This window comes from Ornithodoros turicata, chromosome 7 (assembly GCF_037126465.1).
Source record: "Ornithodoros turicata isolate Travis chromosome 7, ASM3712646v1, whole genome shotgun sequence".
In the NCBI taxonomy this organism is placed as follows: Eukaryota; Metazoa; Arthropoda; class Arachnida; order Ixodida; family Argasidae; genus Ornithodoros; species Ornithodoros turicata.
The window spans coordinates 52733986-52752471 of record NC_088207.1 but is presented as its reverse complement, the minus strand read 5'-3'; the positions used below and the strand labels follow the sequence as shown (position 1 = coordinate 52752471).

The window sequence follows — 18486 nt, the reverse complement described above, 5'->3', positions numbered from 1 at the left end:
ACAATACAGGCACAGGAAACAGGACCAGTGATAACCCAAGCAGCACAATGTACTGAAAGTCGAGTGCAATAGGGGTGGACGGGTAGGTGGAAGGCCTTGAGCAGAATTCTGAAAGTAAAGAACATTGATAAGACACATACCGGCCACCCCTATTGCACTTGACTTTCAGTACATTGTGCTGCTTGGGAACAAGTATTATACCTGCAATCAACACGATTAGCTTGTACAAGAAACGAAAAAAAGGAGACACGAACGGTACGCCGATTAGATAGTGAAACTTGGCAAGTATGTGGTCATATATTTGTAGTAAACCAAAGGACGTAAGAAGCGTAAACAAAACATGAGGTTACGTTATATATTGCAGAGATTTGTAAACGTTCGGAAGCGGAGGAAATTATTTTCGAATTACACCGGTATAGAATATTGATGGCGATGTGATAAAAATAAAAATGTGGATGTGAGCTACGACGAAGTCGAACTGGCTACCCCAGTATGCTTACACACAAAGTACCTATACAAACAGATGAGAGAATTAAAAATGATGGAGTTCAACATGTAGTTCAGAAGTTTCGTATTTGAAATGCTAGGAGGTTTCCCTCGCCCCTTTAAGTCTCTCGTGCGGGTGTAGGAAAAAATGTTCCCCGAAAGAACGTCCCCGGAAAAAATGTCCCCGGAAAAAACGTCCCCGGAAAAAACGTCAACGTTCCCAGCCCCTCAGGTAGGATTACAGCGCAAAACAATGCACCGATCTTGATATGATCATACCAAAGAAACTACTTAAAATTCAACTACATACCTACAACTGCGGGTGGAATAGACTAAGTTACAAGAGTGAATCAAGGATATTCTCAATAGGCACGAAACAACGGTGAGGCGAGAAGAAGGAAATGCCGTCCATTATATTTCTTTATTTTTTCTGCAATTCTATATTTATTCACGTACTTCCTGATCCACAGGTGTTCGGCTGACGTTAAAATCGTATCGTCCGTCTAATGCCGCGCAAAAATTGATAAAGGCTCTTCTGTCCCGGCGTGTAATGCATACAAAGATTCAGGGATGGGCAGTATTTAAATACATTGTATTTAAAATAGTATTTAAAATATAAATACATGTATTTAAAATACGTATTTAAATACAGGCAAGAAAAATGTATTTATATTTATATTTAAATACCGTTTTAGGCATATTTATATTTAAAATACACTTAAATACACATATCTGATCCTCCCGTATTTGTGGGCTTCTCTCGAGTTCCACATTGTTAGCCTGCAGTGATGGAGGGTATCTTGGTTAGAGGCTACAGGTCACTAATACCGTGTGTTCGGGGATTTCCGTCCTTCTATAAAACAGCACAATGTGCGAATGAGGGCATTGCCACCCCCGATGCAGCAGGGTGACTGGACAGGACAGACAAACGGGACAAGAACAGACAACAACGACTTAAAACCAGCAAATGAACACTTTATTCAACATAGAGAAAGTGGAAGAAGCGATAACGAGTTCATTAGCTGGTTTTGAGTCGTCGTGGGTTCTTGTCCCGTTACCGCCCTGTCTAATACCCCCTTCGCTGCTAGTGAGACTCAAGGAGACGTTTACATTTAATGGAAAGTCGGTCCACGCAAGATGCTGAAATCATCACACTGCATCACGGAAAAATAAAGGAATATGTGGGCATTGTGTGCAGCAGAGATGCATCCATAGGCGGCTCCATTTATTATATAATTTAAAATAATTATGTGCCTGGACGGCTCAAAGTATTTACAGAAGTAGTTACAGTATTTAAATACTGTCTTAATGTATTTATATTTTGTATTTAACTACTTTCATCATAAAGTATTTATAGGCAGTATTTAAATACATGAAAACATGTAGTATTTTGTATTTATATTTAAATACCCGAAAAGTGCATTTATGCCCATTCCTGCAAAGATTCCGATGCTGCATTTGCAGTTCACTGTCGTCAGCTTTACACGCTTTTTCGGCGGCATTCCTATTGCTTCTTGATGAATTAAAGCAGACCTGTGTGGGTATCCCCATGTAAATGCGACAGCAAATGAATCCTTAGACGGTAATTGTGAACGGGCCTATAGCTTCAACTTACTCCTTGGAATACGTTGGCCCTTACTTGTGAGCACAGAATAAGCATCAGCAATGACAGGACGATCAATAAATGTACGGCAACAAACTGCGGCCTAAATACCATGCGATCGTAATCTCAACACCCCGTTCTGTTCAGTCGCACGTTCTGTTCTGACGCCTGTTCTGTCTGTAGCTTACGGTCGCGTCTTTCGCGTCCCCAAATATTGCAGTATGCTGTCCCACCAACGAGCCAAACTTTCTGCACTTGTTCAACACCCCGATTTTGTTTTTTGGGGAAACTCCTGGAAACCGCTCTACAGGAGACACTTCTTCCGTGAACCTTCAGCTTATTGCTTGGAAATACGTTGACCCTCATTTCACAGCACAGAATAAGCATTAACAATAACAGGATGCTCAGTAAATGTGCTACAACAAACTGCCGTCTAAATACCATGCGATCCTAACCTCAACACCCTTACTTTGTTTCTTTCGGGAACTCCCGGTAGCCTTTCCACAGGGGACATTTTTTCCGGGGGACATTCTTTCCGGAGACGTTTTTTCCGGCTCCCCTCTCGTGCGTCGTTTACGACTTGGCGTCGCATTCACCCCCTGCACTCCGGTATAGGCCAGGCCACAGCAACACGGCGCTGTGTACAACTTGTGGTTTCCCGGCAACAACCCGACACATTATAGAAGACTGTAGCCAGTACGTACGCGAGCGACGGGCCTTAAAATGTCAACTTGAAATGCTGGATCAGAGGCCATTCAACATCTGCAAAGTTCTCGGCCCACGGAGTAACCCTGGACATCAGTGCCGTGCACTTAGCTCTTTCCTTTCCTTTCTGATGGCCACCGGCCTCCTTCAAGAACTGTACGGATTTCCTTCCCTCGTCATCCTTTCATTTGGAATGGGGTGGGGTTCTGCACTCAACGCAGGGAAACATCCCACATCATCATCATCATCATCCATTCATCTATGCTGTTGTTCTTGTCAGAAGTTTCGACCAAGTGAGTGTAAAATGACGGAATCGCTGGGGGCACACACAGCACACATTTAGCGAGTCATAGAACATTGAAATGCCACTCCAGGGATTTATAATGCACGAATTTGATATCACTACTCCCAATGTTGACAACTCTGATCCCGCTACCTAATAATCTTCGCAAGAGTGCCAGAACCACAAGAAAAACGTCTCCTTCCGAGAAAATTTCGTGCAGATACGCGGAAAGGGCTTTCGGTACACTAACTGGAATCGTTTGTTTTCACGTGTTTAGTAGAAGGCAGGTGGCCCTGCTTATCGATCAGGGTATACTCGGAAGGTTGGTGATTCACCATCGAAGCCCGAAATCTCCCTCCAAAATCTTTCCTCGCAAAGGTGAGGCATCGCCTCCCAGTTCGCCTTCTGGAGGACAGATTATTTTCCGTGCCACCTACGTCGTAACGTTTTGGAAGGCAGGAAGCATGTACCGCGCAATAAATCCTGAATGGAAGGCAGCAACCATACGTATGTGTGAGCATTTGAGTCTGACATAGGAAGACGGGTACATCACATTAATATTAAAGGTTATGTACGGTGCTTCAAAGCTTTGTGGATGTAAGACACGCGCGTGCGCGCGCATACAAACGATGCATTTCAAATTTGATTTGATTTGACTTGACTGGCGCAAGGATAACAGAGGCATTTCAACTTGAAGTGAATGACAGAACCGATTGTTGATGATTATGGGATCAAAGAACACATGGCTACGTTCAAGCTTTCCCTCATAGTTTCTAGGAAGCAAGAAACATTTAGAGCAACGACAAGGCAGCTTCACTGCGAGGAGGATTAAGGAGAGGTAGAATTTATTTCATGGGCAACGAAAATTAACTGTCGTGGCAGTACAAGGATATCCGAGATGATATCACGCTGGATAAATGGTGTTACGTGATGAACCTCAGAGCTTCATCGGATGGAAGAAGGGAGGGAAGATTATCGACGAAAACAAGTTATTTAACGTTTCCAGTTTCTCACCCATAAAACAAATTTGTAAAAAAAGTTATCAAAGATATATTTTTCGAAATAATTTTCCCGGCACGTCAGTGTCTTCGCGACACTTTCAATCGACTTCGTCCGTGAATAATTTCACGAGGACGAAATTTTCCCGCTGCGACGCCGTCGTGAATTCTTCCACTTGGCGGACTATCTGGTAGGACGGAAGAGAAAGTGGGTCCTTCCCTTCGTGAGTACACACGTGACAAATATCTGCGGAATGCCGGGCACGCAAGACTGTTCGCTCGGCTGGATAAGAAGTATGCAGAGAGCGACGGCGCCCACACACTTGAAGGACTTCACTGGGTGCACAGGCGTTGTTTGACAAGTCTTCAATCAGAGTGTCTTCCTAAACTACGTGCTCTTTGGAAGAGATTGGGTGATTTTCTCGTCATTCGCCTATTAAGTTAATGGGCACTTCACTAATTACTTACTAATGTACTTATTAATACATTATACACAGGAAGCGGTTGAGGAACAAAGATACAAAACAATGATAAGACGCGTGATAAGTGTTGTGTTAACCTTGTCGTTTTGTATCTGTGCTCCTCGCAAACTGAAGGAAATGCTGCCTGTTGCTGCTGTTGACCATTTTATTTGTTCATATATTTAGAAAGTCGGGTAAATCAGTTCTCTGTCATCCACGAGTATGCAAGAGGGTTATTTGAGCTCGAGCATCTATATTGAACACACGAATGTATAAGACGGTTCCTGGCATGTAAACCTGCATGCGCGTTCCTGCATGATCTCAGCACAGACGATAAAGGGAAAAAACGCTGACAATTGACAAAGCGACACAACCCAAACAAGAATCACGTGTTTCACAGGCTAACCCCTTATTTGGCAGTCACGTGGCATTTGTGATCACCTCCTTTCACGTACAGAAACATTCTCATAGCCGTACACGTTCTTGTGGTCGCAGTATCTCTTTCCAACGTCCGTCCGTCCGTCCGTTACGCGCCGTGTTATGTCCCCTAAGAAAAGGGGGAATATCCAATGTTTTTTGTTTTGTAAATTCCGTTTAGCGCCGCGAAGCAACTATGTGCGGCGTACAGACGTGGAGACAGAGGACAGCAGGAAGGAGTAGGGGAGAGGGGGTTAGTATGCGTCCTGGGCTGACTTCAGGGGGAACTGGGTCGACATTCGTGTGGAAAGTCTGCCGGAAGACACAGGTAAAAAAACATCAGGAGTATCAATCAATACATGCGCGTGGCGTGGCGCTGATATGTCACGTATGTGCAAATACAGTGAAATTAATTTTGCTATTACTACTATTACTATACTAAAGTTTTACAGTGAAAAAATTGCGCTAAATAAACTGATGGATCGATTGTACACCTTCACTCCGCTGCCAGGCCGCTTCACTGCAAGATAGGGATGCCATACAATGCTATGCATGCTTATGCAAATACAAATATCGCTGATGATAGTAATCGTAAACGCGTAAACTGATGAAAGCTCAGTTTTTAAATTTCCAGATTTTAAATAAAACATACAAAATGCCTATGCTTCTTCATTTTCTCGTTAAGAAAGAAACAAATGTTGCACTCCTGATTTTACAGCACAGCGTGCCCCTTGTAGACTATGAAATGGTTTGGCGAAACCAGTGTTTCAGGAGAGCAACTTTCACCTTTTACTGATTACTTCGGTTATGGGGCGAGTACTTTGCTACATACAGGAGTAACACCTCCGTACGGCATACCGCCGAAGAGTTTGAATTTTGTGAATTCAGAAACCATCCGGAGTATATCCAATGCCTTCGCCCAGCCACTGCGCAGCAAAAAATCTCTCTTGTCTTCAGCATTGCACACACCAACGCGACAAACTGTAGGAACGCAACACATGAAAACAAACTGTTCTAACGGTTGCAAAACAAGGCTGCAATACTCTAAATATAAAACTGATCCACTGCTTCCTCACACGACACTCTGCAGCAAAACAGAGACAAGATAATAAACGAAACAAAGCGAAATTCCCAATCGTCTAAATTGAGGTTCCGGCACCCGGCATCACAGAATCCTATATGTATCGAGCTCGAAAATCACTCTACGGAACCCAAATATAGTAACCCGGCGATCCTAAACACAATCCCATGGGGAGTCGTAAACCCATCCGTCTTTCAGGAAGCGACGCAGGCAGCGTCAAATGGTTCGGTCTTTTTCCCCTACACTTCCTGCACATTGGTTACATTCTATCAGTGTCTGTGTTCTCATTTCTTCGCGACCAACCCTGTTGAAAAAACTCATATAACTTTCTATGTGTAAAGAAATGAGCAATATGTGTAAAGAAATGAGCAATATGTGAAAGGCAATGAGCAATATGTGAAAGGCAATGAGCAGTATGAGCAGCGCTATGGGCAGTATGAAAATGGTATGAACCGCACGGCAAGGCCAACGACGCGCTGTGTGCGCAGATATAAGCAATACGAGAAAAGCAATGAGCAGTATGAGCAACGTTATGCGCAGTATGAGCTGCATTTCGAGTAGTATGAGAAAGATATGAGCAGTATGAGAAAGGTTGACCGTTTAGTTAACCAATTATTCACCTGGAAGTGCTGGCGCCAGAGCGTCTGGTGATGGCCTTTCAAGAGACGCTCGTCACAGTCGGCGGGCCGTAACGGTCGCAGCTCCATTTCCTTTCGTCCGATTCTGTTCAAATTTTTGGTGCATATTTCCCGTTCCGATCGTGTCCTACATACTCTTTGGCTCCTGGATTCTCATCCAAGCCGTTGCGAGTGCCATCCCAGTGCTTGGACGCATACTTGCTTATTCTACCCTGCTTCTCGGAGCCGTCTGGACGTATTTCGCTCCGCTCTGCGTGGGACTCATATTTTCGTCGCCGTCTCCATGCTGCGACAGTGCCTTTGTACCGTTTCAGTGATCACTGAAGATGTTTTGTGTGTGTACCTTAGAATCAAACTACAGAAGCCGTGGCAGGTGTGTGCGCATTACAGGTACGTTGCAGTCCCATTTTTCCGTAATCGCCCTTTATGTCTGTCGGGTTAGCTGTCTGCAACTACAATATCCGTGCTTTTTTTTTACTTTTTGTGGAAAGCCGGTTCGCTGATAGCCTTTGCATGTGTGTATAGAGTGTTTAAAATAAAGTCGTGCACCAGGGCATACCGAAATCGCACGTTAGCATGCAAAAAAATGTGTATTTGGATGCCCCAAAGTGAAGCAAGCCACGAACACTCTGTGTCAGTAACCCGTTGCTGCGCGAACAAGTACATGCACTCAGTTTTGCAACCACAACGCAAACATACTCAGATGTTTTAGAACCGCGTTCATTGGACATCACCAGCATTAGAGGAAGGTTACGTTAAATTTTAATCGGCAAAATGACCTCGTGGGTTATTCCGACTGACTAAATACAACTTAATGCTTTGAAGGTGTGATCTACGCGTTGGGATGAGAAACAGGCCCCAGTCATGTTCATTTCAGCATGAACCCATACGGCTGTATAAGTTGTGGGAACTGGAATACTTGTAGGCGCAGAAATTTAGCGCAGTTCTAATTTTGTTCGTTCTTTTCAACAGATACCTTCGTCAAATATGCAGAAAACGGTAAACTATCGACATCAAAGGTGCCTGTACAGAAATGAAAAAAAGCTCATCAAAAGCATTTGGCAAGCTTTCTGAGGGACCTACGTCGCGCCAGTACCTGAATAAACCGGTATTTTGTAATCACGTGTTGTCATTTTAGCCTAATCACGCCATGTTGCACGTTTGTTGAGAGGGTTGTGCATTCATGTACATGAATACGCTGTATGAGAGTGCTCATATAGCTCATACGCTGTTTGAGAGAGTGCTCATATAGTTCATACATGCTCATATAGCTCATACATGCTCATATAGCTCATACATGCTCATATAGCTCATACAATAAACACATATACGAGCCTCATATGATTGCTCATACAGATGGCTGTATGGTTTTTTCGACAGGGAATCGTCAAAAATGAAGCAGTTGTGTCGACTTCGGGTCGTTCGCGCTAAAGGGAACGCTACACTGGTGTCGTTTGTGGACAAAAGTCCAAAAGGAACATGAGAGAACTGATGTTCTGAGGCTGGAACAACATAGAAAGGCCAAATACATACAGAGCCTTCTATGTGTTTCCAGCCTCAAAACATCAGTTATCTCATGTTCAACAGTTGCCGCTTGCGTCGATCCCGTCGTATGAATGTGTGTATGAGTGAGCAAAAATGTAAGAGTGAAAGGAGGATGAGTGTGAGAGAGTGGCTGGTTTGTCCCTTTAGATGACGCACCCTTGGAAGTCGCTGAGAAGGCGTGTTAGCTTAGCTCAATTGGTAGAGCCCTGGACCGGTAATCCAGAAGATGTGGGTTCGGGTCCTACAGCTGGCTAACCTTTTCAGTGACTTTCATCCAAAAGGAAACAAGGTGTTGTCCGTTTGAGGAATGCTCTGCTGTTAGTCATTGTGATATTTATTAGCTGCGCTTTAACTGAGGCGTGCGCTAATGCTGAATGTAAGCTGGCCACACAGAAGCGAAGATTAAATTAAATGTTTGCATATAGCGCCTTTTGAAGTGGGGCCAGCACGCGTACCAACACTCCCCCTCCCCTTCCTTACGTCACACTCTTCGTCTCCGTCTGTACGTAGTTGCCGCTTCTAACACGGAACAAAATATACAGGGTGTTTGCTCTAACGTATCCTGAAATTTTATTTAAAGCGAGCCATAAAAGTGTCGGAACGAAACTAATACGCTGGTATTTCCAAAAGCGACAATAAACGCACGTTTTCTTTTTCTTTTTTTAATTATGCACTCTTTTTGAGACTCCCTTTTTGAGAGTAATTGCACTCTCCAAAAAGGGAGTGACATATGTGGCAAGGAAAGGAGTTAAAGTACACCCTTTTTTTAAAGAGTGTGTGCTGCCGGAAAGCGAAGCTATGCCGCAGACTTAAATAGCGCTGTAAGTTTGTCGAAATTACGGCTCCATCGCACCAAGCTATTTTTTTTTTTTTTTTTTCAAAACAACACACACCAGTTTTTAGTTAGCCGCCTTCAAAGCGAGACCACTTGACGACGTCGTTGACGCAAAGCTCTTCGATACAAAGGAGGGAATTTGACCCAAGCAAGATCCATGAGAGCTTCCTGTTAGACGGACGTAAGATGTTCTTTATGTCTATCTATTGCACGGGTCTAACCTGTACGGAACAACCTAATTACGAGGAACTTGTCAGAATGAGGGCAGAGCGATGTGCGACGCCCTTCGTGCTATCAACAACATTTGACGGGAGATTGACAGCTGGGCTGACGAACTCATCACCCTACGAGGAAAGAATACAAAACGTGGTAATCAATACGTGCGCGTGGCGCTGATATGTCGCGTATGCGCAAATACAGTGAACATAAATATATTTTGCTATTACTACTATTACTATACTAAAAATTTACAGTCAAAAAATTGCGCTAAATAAACCTGATGGATCGATTGTACGCCTTCACTCAGCTGCAAGGCCGCTTCACCGCAAGGTACAGATGCTATACAATGCTATGCATGTTTATGCAAATACAAATATCGCTCAGTAAACTGATGGAAGTTCAGTTTAAATTCCAGATTTTAAATAAAACATACAAAATGCCCCCTTATGCTTCTTCATTTTCCGCTGCACTTCCGATTTCACAGCACAGCGTGCCCTTTGTAGGCTATGAAATGGTTTGGCGAAACCAGTGTTTCAAGAGAGCAACTTTCATCTTTTACTGATCACTTCGGTTATGGGGCTAGTACTTTGCTACATACAGGAGTAACACCTCTGTACGACATACCGTCGAAGAGTTTGAATTTTGTGAATTCACAAAATTCGAGCTTTGTGAAGCGATTGACAGCTTTGTCAACGAGATTATAGCAGTAAGTAGTCGCTGGAAACCAGACAGCGAATGCTCTGACCTTCAAAGAGACAAACTAAGAAAAATAAACATCTCGTCCGGAGGAACCCCACCTGAAAAAGCAACCGTGCCGGCCGCTTTTTCAGGCAAACTTAGCTTCGAAGGCAAGCTTAGAGGGCACCAGAAAAACGTGACCACTGTGTCGCCTTCGTCATTTTTCTGAGACGCCGTCTTTCCTAACATGCACGCCACAAAAAAGTAATGTCTCACGCACTTAGGGGTTTCACCTATCCCTCACCCTACCACACTAACCCCCTGAAAAAAGATAGAGAGAGAGAGAAAAGAGACCCCTGACCCTCGCATTCCGAAGCAGCATTGTTGTCCCCCAGAAGGTCGTCGTCACCATCGTCTGCATTATTCGTCGTCGCGGTTTCTGCTCATTTATTTTCTAGCAGACGAGCGACGCCGTGGTGGTCGTCTGCTTCGTAAAAGAGATATGCCTTCACGAAATACCTCTTCGTGCGCAAATGGGCCGCCCTAATCACTGAAAGATAGTGCGGTGTTTGGTTTTGAGCGACTGACCCTCTTTAAGTCCAGTCCTTACACGTCCTTGCCGGTGTCCGCCCATTTGGTCGAACGCCGTTTTGTCGAAGGCGTTTGATCGAACGCCGCTTGGTCGAAAGCCGTTTGATCACAAGCCGGTTGATCGACGCAGTTTGTTCGAAAGACGTTTGTTCGAAAGACGTTTGTTCGAAAGACTTTTGTTCGAAAGACGTTTGTTCGAAAGACGTTTGTTCGAAAGACGTTTGTTCGAAGGGAGTTCAAAGCTCGCAGCGTGTCCTTAGCACCTCTTCTTCTGTAACTTTTGACTCGAGCGTACGGAGCAGGCAATCAATGTCCTCTGCTTTTTTGTTTGTTTCTTGCTTTTTTTAAACTTTCCTTCAGAAACGCTATTTTAAACTAACAGCTACAAACTATACTTCCACTCCCGACACTAACCAAGTTATGAAAATGAAAGTCTGTTAATTATTGCTTTTTATGTGTTTATGACTGTTATGGAAGCTTCTGGCCGGCTTTGCACCCATATTGAGCTCATTTTATTGCTAATTAACGTTGTTATTGTGTATAATTGTGACACTAGTTGGAGTGACGGCACAGAGGTACCACGTAGCAAAAATAGCAAATAAGAAACTGAATGCCGCCTTATCAAAATGCAAGGTACAAAAGGCAGTTCTATCACGTGTTTCAATTACTGTTCCCCTGCTATCGATTACAGTTTTACTTTGTCTCGATTACTTTGCTTTTCCGCAGAAAGTAAAAATCACGATTCTCCACCACAAATCGTTCGAGTGTGCAACAATTAATAAGAGCAAAGCCTCTGGAATCTCTCACACGCCGAATGCAGCGCCTGCTAATGCGATAATGATAATGCGCCGGGTCGTTGCAGAAGTAATTACTGTAACCAACCAATCAACGCCCTCCGCAAAGAGCAAAGCTCGTCCATTGTCTTGGATCATTGCCAACTCACGACTCTGGTTCATTCACGATGTTTCACGGTTAGATTTGATACAATTAATATGCGGAACATTTCATGCTCATCTTGCGAGTAACTCTGTGCTCTATGACAGTCCTAGAATTTCTACTGCGTATTATTTACTGTCAGCACCAGCAATTGATTCACCAAACGAGTGCGTAGCTGATACAAAGAAAGGCTGCAAGAATACACAATTCAATTTATGCCTCGAAGGTTCCGTAATTCCCCAAAAGAATAATGTATGCGTAAGGCGCACGAGCAACAGGTGGGGGCAATAATATGTGCCCAATTTACGGCGTTTTACAATCCAACGCATCCAGCGGAGCAGATGTCGTATTTCGATATGAACTGATCGAAATCCACGTTGCAAAATGGAGTGTTGAAGATAAATGGTTCACGGCGTTCGCTCTAAAATAATCTGCTAAATATCGCGAAGTCCCGAAGCTGTGACATCACTCTGCGAGTGCGGGGTCATTCTGGGGCGGAATGCTTTGGTGTGTTCACATCCGCCGTCCTGCGTTACTTCGTGCGCTGGAATAGTACAACACCTGTAGAACATTCGAACATGAATGTCGTTCACATGCCAAGCAAAGGATCTGCGTCCAAAAATAAAATAAATGATACGAAAGAAAGCCGCAAGGAAAGAAGAGCTCAGCGTCAGCATTCGTTCTATCAGCCGCCATCTCCGAAGTGATGTGTGATGTGATAGAAAAAGAAGAAAAAAAAAAGGACAAAGTCCGAACTGTTGAGGGCAAATGCGTTGAAAACTGCCATCCGCCAATTCATTTCCAATTCACGAACATACGTCGGCGAAAATGGCGATTCTAACGGCATATTTTCGACGTTTTGAATCATAATATTCCTGTATTGCACGCAGTTTCCTTCACATATATGGCACGCGTAAAATATTTCTTAGTAACATATGAGGGAAATGAAATAAGAATATCCCAGCCACAAAAACAAAACTTTAGAAGCCGTTGCAAAAGTAACATCCTGCTTTTTTTTTTTTTTTTTTTTGTTCTACTACCTGTGTGGTCGCCGCCGTTTACAGAAAACGATTTATGAAAGTGCAGCAGGACTTCCCTCGCGAAAACATATAGTAACCATGTACGAAGAGAGATGGGTAAAAGGAGGCGTGATATTGATTCTCGGCAACAGCTGTGAACGACGAACGCGTTATAAACCTACAGCGATACCCTTATGTAAGTGCGCGAACATGAGAGAGAGGGATTCTATTTGGCATCGCTTTCAGCCTAATCGCAAACACACAAGAAATAAGATGAACACGTATATGTATGGTCACATAAAAGATAGGGACTGATGATGATGATGTTAACGACAAAAAAAGGGGGGGGGACTAAGTCGCGACAGAGTCGGACTGGCCATCCCGGCACCCTATACTAGAGATAAGCTAACGAAAAGAAGAAATAAGTAGAAGGAAAGGGAGCAGACAGCAGTGTCATATAAAGGAACTGATGCTGAGCAATTTCGTGTGTGATCTGTTTTAAGCGTTTTCCTGCATAAACAATTTAAGGTCGTGTGCAGCCCACCCTAACAGTTGTGTAGAGTATATTGCAGTGCTTACAGAAAATTATTCACGGCAAGAACGGTGCAACAGCTCGCTCTACTGGAACAGGCACGTGGGTACACACAAACACTTCATTACAAATGTATGGCTGAACGTAAGGTAAACGAGAGAAAAAAAAAAGGCTTGAAACGGTATTAGAAAGCCACCTCAAAGGGTCGTGGCGCGCCAAGTCCTTTGAAAAGGACAGATCCAGTTTTTTGCTCACCAGGGCCAGAGATCCCAAAAAAAGACCTTTTCCGTAATTTCCGGGCAGGGAAATATACCCCTTCTTGTGGGTGGAACAGGAAGTTGTGTGAGAATTTATGGGCCAAGTTCATTTCTGCTTCGGACATGGAATACAGATTTTAAAAAAAAATCGAAGGGCTGTTCAAAGGGGCCAGACTCTGCGAGCTCAAGTTCTGCACTAATCAAGCACACCTTCGCACCTCAAGCACCGCAATTATCTTGATTTTACGGCAAATACTGCCTGGAGAGGTAATAGTAACGTCAGACTTGTACAAAATACTGCGCAAAAGTATTTAAAATAAGATACTAAATACTCTACGGCAAAAGTATTTAAAATAGAGTACAAAATACTCAAAACTGAAAGTAATTTGAGTAGAGTACTAAATACTCTAAGAAGTATTTAAGATACTCTTTAAAGTACTTTAGTATTAGCAGTAAGTGAAACGTGTTCTGAACGTGGCCTTACAAATGAAAGGAATAAACTTCATCAGCCATGCATATCTTTGCAACGTCTTGGTGTCAAGTAATGCTTGGTGAACTTTGGTGAACCCAAGTAAACTTTGTTGATATGTTCTGACCCAAAACTTCGTAATCCCTCCTGTATGTCGGTTCGGGTCTTTCAACCTCTGCCACGTGTTTATTGCTTTGATGACCAAGGAAATAAATGCCGAGATTACGTTGTACCTAATCCCCTGGTGATTCACCTGGCAATATGAATAGGAACGGTTTTCGGACGAAGTTGGCTATTGACAAGCAAGGCCAGGCTTGGGACCAGCCTTTTGTACAAGAGGATAAATGACAGATTCGCGAATTCCCGAAAAAAAGAAAAAGAAGAAAAAGGGGGTTAAATTCCAGTGAGCTGAAAATCTCGGCACGGCGGGAAGCGTGCTGGATATGGCTCGACGAGGAAGGAAAGTATTTTGAGTACTGAGTAGCAAATACCGAAAAAAGTATTTTAAATACATTAAAAATACTTGTCGCAAAAAGTATTGAGTAGAGTACCAAAATACCGGAAAAAGTATTTAAAATACTGTATTTTGAGTACGTACTCAAGATACGTACAAGTCTGAGTAACGTTAATGACATATTGTGAGTAAATTTCATCACATGCGTGCACAGACAAGGGCACCCGCATATTACCTGTAAACGCGAGGCGATCTGTTGAAGGCGTCGTCGGTGATGAGACTCCGTACCAACTGCGCGATGCAAGAAAATGTTTTCACCTTGTAGGTTAAGGGACTGGTGACATTGTTATCTACCAACAGAAACACACGAAGAGGAGTGTGTGCTTGAAAAACACGGTCATTATTTCTTGATCATGCGTTACCCTGAAGGTTGCTTTGCTCTGTCTACGAAAAATCTGAAAATTTTAGCTCACTCCGATGTAACTGACGCCCATGTATGTCAGCACTCTGTCTATGCCTTCGGGGATTAGCAGTGGTAGGTCACCCTCCCCCCCCCCCCCGCAAAAAAAAGAGAGAGAGGGCAATAACTTAACAGACAAGAGGAGAAACAAAAACACCCGAAGGCACAATTATCGCCCGATTTCTCCCCGAATTACAGATTTCAAAACAGCGCCCGATTTTTACCCCCCGAATCTGAGAGAGGCATTTCACCCGAAAGAGTCACTCCCTAAGTATACTGCTGACAGAATATCTTCGTTACCCTTTGTGTAAACATATTACTTCCGACACATACAGTGAACCCTCGTTAATATGACCCCCGATAATCTGACATACGCGCTTTACGACCATACTCCTGGGAAACAATGCAGTGAAACCTCTGCAAATCCCCCCCCCCCCGTTAATATGACAATTCCGCATTATGACCAAAATTTTCGGGAACGACCATGGTCATAATAACGAGGGTTCACTGTACGTCATGAACCTCGAAACACTTCGCAAGTATCCCCTACCGGCTGTGTCGCCTATACTAAGGAAGTAGGTTGCAAAGGTGTTGTGCATGGCTGTTTCGCGAAGATATCCTTTGTGCTTGCATCAGCATATTGGCCTCCAATCAGAGTCCATCTTGACACTGCCAGTTGGAGATTCTCGTGGAGCAGTTCGAGATTTCAGACAAGTGTGTTGGAAGCAGTACATTCAACGCCGCGCTTTGCACTGACACGCTCTGCTCTGGTAATATACCTGGAATGCCATCCCCTTGCTACTCGAATGTTCAGTTCATATGTGAGCCTCGACGTGAATTGTTGCCAAGATGATTTCAACGGCATCGCGTCCCGAGTTACGCATCACGAGAGGGCATCATGTGACATTTCTGGAGAACAAAAGAGAAGCCGGCGACAACCGCCCGAGTTCGCACGAAGCAGGAAATATGTCCATGCAAGCGTCGTATTACCCGCAGGGATCTCCAGTCTAGATAGGTCTCCGGACGCCTGTCGTCACGAGGGCATTTTTATGGCATAACGCTGTCGCCAGATATACTGTATACAAGAACCCCTCTATTCATCAGTCTATAGTGTCCGTGACGCTCGTTGAGTATATTCATAGCGTGGAAACGGCACAGAAACCTGGAAGCAGCCGTCCATAGAAATGAACTCGCACGTTTCTTGTGCACAGTTACTGGATTAACGCAGATCCTCCATTTTTATCGGACATTAATACTTCCGTGCACGCGTTTTAGAGCAGACATCAGTTCACATTCAACGAAGCTTGACCTTGTTTTACAGACAAGCATTAGCTGATCGCGAAGTATATCTTTACAATAACTTTAAACAGAGAAGTAAAAGTACGGTTCGAGCGTCTGTTGAATTCGGAATACGTTGCCTTGATAGTAGTATTTCAGTACTTTTTCACAATAACTTTCGGTTTGTCCCGCGCGTGAAGTATGTAGTACTTGAACATAAATGTCGGATAACGCGAACTCGGTCACTCGCTGAAATGTTGCTGTCACGTCTGATACATTTGGTGATGCTTTTTGGGATTCCCCTGTTCCTTCTTCCTTTTTTCTTTCTTTTTCTCTTTTTCCTTTTTCAATTCATTTGAAGATTCAACCTACATAGCAGAGGAATATGCATTTCCAAGGTGTGAAAAGCGCGTGACTGAGCTGCCAAGCGCATGGCCGTGAAACTCGAATGTTTACAGAACATGTCTCAGAGAAACCGCTTATGCATCGCCAACGAAGTGCGTTATAAAAATGATGTCACGAGTCATGAGCGACACGAACATTGCGGTCTTCTGGGAATAATGACAATAAACGCTGTGATAAGGAAACAGATAAACTACACAGGTACGAAACTACGTCATAGCAAAAAAAAAAAAAAAAAAAATATGCGGAGCAAACAGCTAAGCATGTGTCTTTGCTGCACCTTTCGAAACGCAGAATAGAGATAATGTTTTTTTAAAATCCCGGTCCCGAAAACAAGGCTACGCTGCTACGAAAAAAAAATAAAACGAGTGTGACCTCGAATTCTGCTGACATTAATACACCGGATCACCGGGGTAACTGTCAAGCTGGGAAACAGCTGGAACAGCAATAACAAACAAGAAAAACATCAGTGAACCGGGGCAGGGCTTCAACAATACGAGGAGCACAGGCAACGAGAACCTATTGGTGTTCCGTGCAGTAGTTCTTGCATGCTGCTCGAAGAAAAGGCCTGGGATAACAATCTGGGGACGCCGAAACGTCAGCATGATTAGAATGGCGAAAACATTTAAGTTAGAAACCGCCGTTTACTTAACTGGACTTCAACTCCGGAAACAATAATGCAGTTAGTAAAATACCTAGCATCGACAACAGCTTCACGATATTTTATGCCCAGCGCCTATATAAACCCCAACAAGAGGTGCGAACAACGAACTGACCTGTTCAATCGATCACAACCGAATTCCACATAACTGCAAGCACGCGTCCTGTATGTATGATGTGTCACCAACACACACACAAAAAAAAAGAAAAATGTAGGGGAATGGTCTCAGACAGGCCCAAGCCATGGCGTATGCCAATAGGCAAATCAACCCAAGCCAGACGAAAAAAATAAATAAATAAAACCCTATTGAGCCTATGACTCAGCTTCCCTGCTATCCCGGAGCAACACCCACCCCGATGATATCGACTCCCGGTGGTGGGGCCGAGTCCTCGATAGGTGGGGACAGCGTACAACCACTGGGGCGTCGGCCGGGCGAGCTTAACTCAGACACATATATTTTCTACGCTCATGCAATACACAGCAGCCCGTACGCAGTCACGAACGGAGAAATTACAAGGGCATCTGTGCCGTTTTCTCGGTAAAAAGAAAAGGCGAAGCTCACGTCGAGTCACACATCCTGGATAGCGCGCTAAAACAGCGGACGATGTTTGAACACCTTTCAAAGTGATACCGCGTTCGCTTCGAAGTCTCATTTTTTTTTTTTTTTTATCAGCGCGTAAATTGGTTGTCTCGAACGAACACACACGTTCTTGAATCACGCAGGAAAGTTTTGATAGGTGAAACTCGGAGCCGTAGCTCAGTGCGCATGGCATTCCAGACAAAGGCTTTGTGCAAGGCGATCCACACGTTTGAGTACGGACACTTCACGTGGAACGGTAGCTGTGCTTTAAGTAACGAACACAATTTCGCCTTTGTTGTTCGTCGGAATTGAGGAAAGTAGAAAGGTGATGCGGCTTACCGTGGATGCGGTGCACGCTTGTATCCGTCAAAGAAGACACTCTTGAAAATACCGGCGGGGAGCTGCTGTCGGTGGCGAAGCGGAGGAGCACACACCCTCTCCCACGAGACGGCTGCCCAGTGTTGCCGGGCGAACGACGTGTTTCGTAGATGGGAACGGCGCAAGCGAGATAGTCTGGCGCTGTCATCTGAGGCTGTAGAGGATGACGTGCAGAATGGGGAGGTGGACGTCTTGAAAATGTCACGGTGAAGTGGAATTTCGTTTGGTGTGAGTGTATTTCGAGAGTGAACTGAATGAGTGCATGTCACAATAAATGCTGTGTATTTTGCGAAAAAATAAAAAATCATGGGAACGTAAGCACTTGAAGTATGGCAGTCGTCGGAAAAGTCAGACAGCCTGTTTATCATTAAATGGCTACCACTGTGCCGTCCCCAAACTGAAGTGTCTTTCTGTCACTGTCTTATCGCAGTCAGTTTGTCTCCAGAGTCGTCTTTCAAGAATTTATATTATATTATACTTATTTCTTATGGAGTAACCGGCATCCGTGTTGATGGAATCT

General features: G+C 44.0%; 1 protein-coding gene across 1 annotated transcript in view; it reads right to left on the bottom strand.

The window, feature by feature from the left end:
* LOC135401530 (fibrous sheath CABYR-binding protein-like) overlaps window positions 1–18034 on the bottom strand; it is a 73559-nt gene extending 55525 nt beyond the window's left edge. Inside the window, exon 1 of the mRNA XM_064633991.1 lies at window positions 17928–18034. The gene's annotated coding sequence lies outside the window, so the exon portion shown is untranslated. The remainder of the gene's footprint in view (window positions 1–17927) is intronic.
* Between the last annotated feature and the right edge of the window lie 452 nt (window positions 18035–18486).